This window comes from Macrobrachium nipponense, chromosome 3 (genome assembly GCF_015104395.2).
Source record: "Macrobrachium nipponense isolate FS-2020 chromosome 3, ASM1510439v2, whole genome shotgun sequence".
Classification (NCBI taxonomy): domain Eukaryota; kingdom Metazoa; phylum Arthropoda; class Malacostraca; order Decapoda; family Palaemonidae; genus Macrobrachium; species Macrobrachium nipponense.
Genome location: NC_087202.1, coordinates 14,724,876 through 14,732,375, shown reverse-complemented (window position 1 = coordinate 14,732,375; position 7,500 = coordinate 14,724,876). Strand labels below are relative to the sequence as shown.

The following is a 7,500-nucleotide window of genomic DNA, read 5'->3' as shown; positions in this document are numbered from 1 at the left end:
GATGAAAAGGCACAACTAAGCCACCGAGAGAGAGATGTTCTTTCCTTGGAGTCTTAACTGGTCGTTTGGGGGAGTTCCCGAAATTCTTGTCAAACAGAGAATTATTTCAGTTCTTTCGAATGTCATAAGAATTAATTGCAGTTTACATATCAAGTGACGCCACGGGGTAATCATCCTTTAGTGACCGGTTCTTATCTAAATAGGTTTCACTGTATCTGTTTCTCCACAATAAAATAAATGTTTCTCAGTGCAAAGTATCTCTACATGTTTTCTTTTATTAGCGTTCATATAAATATAGAGTATTTGATCATAAAACTCAACTATTCTCGGCTTATATTCTAAAATCTAGCTGCATTTCTATCTACAAAGCTGCATACAAGAGGCTAACAATCTCTACCGAAAACATTTCCCAGAGCCAACACCACAGGCCTCTAACTACTAGGTTCATAGTCCGCCTACCTAGGAGTCTAACATTGGTCCCCTCTTTTGGCAAAAGAAGTATGATACCGATCACATACTTCCTTAATTTCAAAATGTTCTACATCAACAAAAACCCTCTGCCATTTTCTTTATCTGGCCTAGCTGTATTTCTTGCAACACATGGCGAGCAGGCAGTTGCAGCGAACAGTGTGTCGTCGTCTAGTACCAGAGTTAATGCTAGGAGTTTTTTCTTGGCTACAACCAACATGTCCAATAGTCTGCCAAGTGCTGTTTTGGAAGTTTCTGACCTCCAGAAGTTTAAGCAGGTGCAAACTCATTCATTCCTACATGCTACTGTTTCCTGAATGCAGGGGTATCGGTTTTATTTTCTATTCTCCCATGTTTATTTATTTATCACCTTGTTCTGTAAAATCTCTGTGCGTGCGCGCATGCTGATTTCCCTTCGGAGTCCTCTTGGGTTTATAGTCTGCTGACTCTGCCCAATAGGGTTTTCGGCTGAAGATTCAAAGAAAGAAAGAAAGTTTTATTCAGACTTTCTTTCCCTCATCTCAAAGCACGGTGTAAATTTCCATCGATAAAGTTTTAATTTCTCTGTAATATTTTCTACCGTCAGCTTTAGCAAGTCCCAAAATGGCACCCGAGTAAAAGAAATAATGGTGGTAAAATAAAAACATTTCCCCTTCCCCGTGGCGAACACATTACCTATGGAAATGAACAAATGAAAAAGAGGGTCGCATGAGTCGCCTGTCCTTTAAAAAAACAAAAAAGGAATAAAGCGAGTGTGTGCTTGTGGTATTTACATGTGATGGATGCCTTTTCCCTTCCTCTCTCTCTCTCTCTCTTTCTGATCTCGGGCACTTTTTTTTTCTTTTCGTATGTTTAGATTTATATGTCTTTATTTATTCATTTACTTATTTACTTTTTTATTTCAATGATTGTTTACCCTCATCCCAAATACTATTTCGCCTTTTTATTTCTTAATGGTTTCATTTTGACACTTCATTATTTGCTTAATTTATTTATTTTCATTGCTCCCCCTCTCCACCTCTGACCTCAGGTACTTATTCGCCCTTTTTATGCGCTTATAATTACGCGTCTCATTCGTTATTTATTTCTTTAGTGCATTGGTTTTTCATCATTTTTCTCTGACCTCTTAACTGAAGTACATTTTCTCCTTTTCTATTTGTTTGTGATTACAGTTTTACGTTTTGTTTACTCATTTGCTTTGTTTATTGGTTTTTCGGTTTCAACTTTGTGCAATTTTACCTGTTTATTTATTTACATTGAAATTCGTGTTGTTTATTTGCTTTGATCCTCGTTCATTACAAGTTACCATCAGTGAAGACTTTTTTTGATGTACGCTAATGTAGATATAAATATAGATATGAATATAAATGTAATAAATACATGTATTGATATGAATATTTACGCATGAATTTTCATCACTTTTAAGCCACTAGTATCGGCTCATATCGAATCCACTGCATCTTGGGAAATCGTTACACCGCAGTGGAAATGCCTGATGATATATATATATATATATATATATATATATATATATATATATATATATATATATATATATATATATGTTTATATATCCACACCATTAATTATTTACCTTGGTGATGCTACTTTGACTCTTACGCGTAATCCACTCACACAAACTTGGTACTGAGATGCAGAGGTGGTCAACAAAAACGAAATAAAAAGGGTAAGATTCCCCCTACCTTAAAAACGATCGCAGGGCGGAAGAGCAGCTAATGGAGCCAGTCCCAAGGCCTTCCGCTCCGCTGTGATGAATTTCAAATTGTTGGAATTCTGCCGTCCGTCCAAGTTACCTTCCACTGAATAAATAATGTGGATGCGCCGCCGAAGGTCCGCCCGCCATCCGTTCATTCTGTGAAATAAGTATCCGGTATTGAAAAGGAGGAGCTGCAGAAGAAGACGCAGGTCTTGAGAAGAAGAAGAGGAAGAAGTAAAGGAAGAGGCTGGTCTCAGAGAGGAAGTTTATATCAAACGTTCATGAACTATTGAGGAGAGGAATTCTTATAGTGGAGACCTGTGGAACTTTGTCTCTGAATGATTTATTATCGGTTATTTTGATATAAACCCTGTTATTATTATTTTTTTTTTGCTCTATCACAGTCCTCCAATTTGACTGGGTGGTTTTTATAGTGTGTGGTTCCGGGTTGCAACCTGCCTCCTTAGGAGTCCATCACTTTTCTTACAATGTGTGCCGTTTCTAGGATCACACTCTTCTGCATGAGTCCTGGGGCTACTTCAGCCTCTAGTTTTTTTCTAGATTCCTTTTCATTATTATTATTATTATTATTATTATTATTATTATTATGATTATTATTATGATTATTATTATTATTATTTGATGAAGGCACTAAACAAGAATCTCGGTATATCTGGATATGATTAATTGTCTTTCATTATCTCTACAGACGCGAATCACAATTATGGAAGTATAGTTGAAAGATAATATTTGTGGGGGTAATAGGAATCTTAAAATCACCTGAGTTTGAAGTGAATAAACTAAGATAAACTACAGAAATAAATTTAGAAAACAGCTGATTTAGAATTCCTTATTAGAAATTTTAACCGAGGATACTTTCATCTCTCTCTCTCCCTTCTCTCTCTTCTCTCTCTCGTCTCTCTCTCTCTCATCTCTCTCTCTCTCATCTCTTCTCTCTCTCTTCTCTCATCTCTATTCTCTCTGTCTCTCTTCTCTCTCTCTCTCTCTCTATATATATATATATATATATATATATATATATATCTATTATATATATATATATAATATATAGTATATATATATATATATATATTGTGTATGTAAACTGTGTGTAATATATATACATAATAAAATAATATATATATATATATATATATATATATATATATATATATATTTATATATATATATACATAGTGTGTGTAAACATGTGTGTAATATATATACATACATATATATATATATATATATATATATATATATATATATATATACATATAATAATATATACATATATATATATATATATATATATATATATATATATATATTCCTAAGTACGTGTAACCACTTACCTCTACAAACATATGTGCATGTATATAAAAATAGCATAATTTTCTTCCACCCGAGATAGCGCCTACCTACGCACAAAACATGTGACAGAGCGGGAGAGCGAGAGAGAGATAAAAGTAAGCTCGGTGAAAAATGCTCAGGAATTCTACGTATCAAAGTGGAAATGGGATCTGGAGACGTGTGTCACTTTAGGTCGTGATATTTCCTCCGTTTTTCTCCAGAGCTCCCTGTGGAAATCCGTCGTGTCCCGTTCAGTCGTGTCCCGTTTCTCTTGTTCCCGTTCTCGGGGGCAGTCTCAACTGTGTTTGTATATATATGAATGTACACACACACACACACACACACACACACACACATATATATATATATATATATATATGTATATATATATATATATATGTGTGTGTGTGTGTGTGTGTGTGTGTGTGTGTGTTACAGAAAATATGTGAACGAAATCCCTAGGGCATTTGTGAAACAAACCAGTTCCCAGAGGGTTAGTACTAAACACGGTAAAACATTGATTCACCTACACTGTTTCGCCGTGCTTGGTACTATAGTTGGTTCACTTAAGGTGGATTCTTGGGTGAGCCTTACGCCTACAAGACTTTTGTTTGGCGGCCGCTGATTGGCTGGGAGCTGCCTACCTCCAGGTACCAGCCAATCAGCAGCTGCCAAACAAACGTCTCGTAAGCATAGGGCTCATCCGAGAATCCACCTTAAGTGAACCAGCTATAGTCCCTTGGGGATCAAATATGTTTCGCCGTGTTTAGTATGAGCCCCTGGGAAATCAAATGCACTTAGGGACATTTGATACCCCACAGGCTAGTACTAAACACGGTGAAATACATTTGACTTCCCAGGAGAATATTGTAGCCATAATCATAGGAGCACTAGGCACCATCCCAAGATCCCTGAAAAGGAACCTGAAAAAGGTAGAGGACGAAGTAGCTCCAGGATCATGCAGATAGTGTGCTACTAGAAACAGCGCACATAGTGAGAAAAGTGATGGAATCCTAAGGATGCAGGATGCAACCCGGAACCCAACACTATAAAAATAATAATAATAATAATTCTAATAATTGTGAAACATGATCATATCGATTCAAACTTAAAACTTATACTAAGAAATATACTGTAATGAGGTTTTTATAAATAAGAATATTACCCATCATATGCTACCGTTAGCCCATTAGGTTTTTCCAACCACAGGGTAAACTACGAAAGTAGTAGATTCGCAGAGCCCTAAATCACTACGAACCGCATCTGCCGTATATCAGAAACCTTACTTTGTACAACGAACGGATAAATCACCAGTTAATGGTCCTTTTTATGACGGTAATAGCGAGCTGTATAAGGCCAGTTGACGAGTCTTGAAGCGCACTTGAGAGTCCATTAATCGTTTGTTCCAGGGCGGTAAAACTAACGTCGATCTGATATTGGAGAGAGAGAGAGAGAGGATATAATATTTAGCAGATGCGCGTTTTCTTAGATCTTGTTAGGTTATTTGTGAATACTTTTTTAATATCACTGAAAGTGTACGAATACATAAATGCCTGCGTATATGATTATTTTTTCATGTTTATGTGTCTGAGAGAGAAAGAGAGAGAGAGAGAGAGAGAGAGAGACGATCTGATATTTAGCAGATGCGCGTTTTCTCAGAACTCGTTTGGCTAAATGTGAACATATATATTTGTATTTCACTAAGCGTGCATGAATACATGAATGCATGTACATGAGAGTGGATATATGTATTTGTTCTTGAGTTTGCGTCTGCGAGAGAGAGAGAGAGAGAGAGAGAGAGAGAGAGAGAGAGAGAGAGAGAGAGAGAGAGGGTCTGATATCTAGCAGATGCACATTTTCTCAGGCCTTGTATAGTTACCTGAGAATAGTTTTTGTCTAATGAAAGCGCTTGGCAGGTGCACATTTGCTGTTTTTCAATAGTTATCTGCGGATATCTTTCTATTTTACTCAGTATATTATAATGTAAGAGAGAGAGAGAGAGAGGAGAGAGAGAGTCAGCTTAACTTATTTTTCTCGTCCGGTTGAGCTCTTCGCTAATATGTAAACGACTCCGTTTGTACGAATTAATAAAGGCGTGTGCGTATGGATGCGTATCTCTGTGTACGCCCATGTAAACGAGAGAGAATTTCAGCTACTCAACAAATGCATATTTTGATCTCCTTTCTGTTTGTGAGATTATTTGATGCGTTTGTGTATTGCCGAGTCGATCACTGTGCATTTGAGTATGTGAGATAAACAATATAGACCCTTTGCTTTGGGTTTAGATACAGTAATAGACAGCCGACTTAACCAACTGGCCATCAAGATCCCTCTTGTAAATTATTCCCGAGATACAGTAATATTTGTTGCTTAATATTTGCACACACACAGAAACACACATATGTATTCATAAATAATTATATATACACATTTATATAATTCTATATGCATATGTAAGCACATACACATACACAAACACATATATACTTATATTCAAAAGATTAGTTACAGAGAAAATAAAATCAGCAACCTTTTATAAATATCACCTGTTGAGTCTACTAAACGTAAGGATGACCAGTTATTGAAATACTATGACGGTTTACGTGCCCAGTCTCTAATCGAAAACCTTTGAGAGAGAGAGAGAGAGAGAGAGAGAGAGAGAGAGAGAGAGAGAGAGAGAGAGAGAGAACGCGCGTGCATTATACAACATAATGAAGAGAAAACAAATTATATTCCCCAACCACGTCTAATTTGCTAACAAATTCTCTTTTAATAAAAAAAAATTATCTCTAAAACATAAACACATTTGGGATTCCCTTTCTTTGCGTGAAATACTATTTTATGTTTAAAGTCCTTTCGAAAATTGTCAGGAAAATATGTAGAAAAGTAGAACGTTAATTACCTAAGGTTATCTAATTATTTACGGTGAATTATCTGTGCAGGATGGATGAAAATTCCATCCTGTTTTTAGAACCCGTTGTTGCCTTTATTGAAATCAGGCGGAAAGGCGAACAACCTTTCTAAGCACTAGGGAGGAGGAGAAGCCTCCCTCTACGCTCCGGGCAGCTAAGGAGACCTGGGCAGGTGGATGGTAGTCATTTTATGTCGTAAATAAAAGCACCATAGAATTTTACTCTTTCTTTATTCATCATCAGTCAATTTCTTCCTCTTAGTTCTTTTCATTATACTTCCCGTTGCATTTTTATTTTGGCTTCGAGGCAAAATTGAGCTTCTTTCGATTGCCACCTGATCTTCTTTTATTATTTTGATGCTGCTCTAAATTCTGTCTTTAAAGGTTTAGGTAAAGTATAGAGCGTAAAGTATTATAATTTAAGGTAGTTTTATAGAAGAATTAAGCGAAATCACTATATTAAATCAAAGTATTTGTAACATACTTTCGGTTATGTGGGCATGCAATTATCCATATACACGTATCTAATATATATATATATTATATATTATATATATATATATATATATATATATATATATATATATATGTGTGTGTGTGTGTGTGTGTGTGTGTGTGTGTGTGTGTGTGTACCCATAACTAGAGAGCGTGTCTAATATTTGAAAAAACTAACCTCTCGTAAATCATAATACAGACGAGAGCGAAACGAACACAATCTATTAATAGTCCAGGATTTTTAAGGCCAAAACATCATGAAATCGGACATAATTGGTACAAAAGATTTTTTTGTTTTTTCGGATGGAATAGCGTGTCTAACATTCTAGAAAAAACAGTTCCAGCATGGGAAAATCCGGGAACTAGAGTAAAGTTAGTGTTTTCTCTAGCCACTGTCAAGTACGCTTACAACTACTGACTGTATCTTTGGTTGCCTATTGTGTTACATTATTAGCGGTGCGGAAGCAGTTTTTTCCCTTTGTAGTGACACACTATATGCAAAATTTATTGTACATCCTCTTTCCTGTTTAAAATGTCTAGATTTTAATTCATTTTC

The 7,500-nt window shown here is 35.8% G+C and overlaps 1 long non-coding RNA gene across 1 annotated transcript in view; it reads right to left on the bottom strand.

Moving 5' to 3' along the window:
* Positions 1-2,177: 2,177 nt before the first annotated feature.
* The window catches only part of LOC135222165 (uncharacterized), a 32,993-nt gene continuing 27,670 nt past the window's right edge, over positions 2,178-7,500 (bottom strand). Inside the window, exon 3 of the long non-coding RNA XR_010316184.1 lies at positions 2,178-2,341. This is a non-coding gene — a long non-coding RNA (uncharacterized LOC135222165). The remainder of the gene's footprint in view (positions 2,342-7,500) is intronic.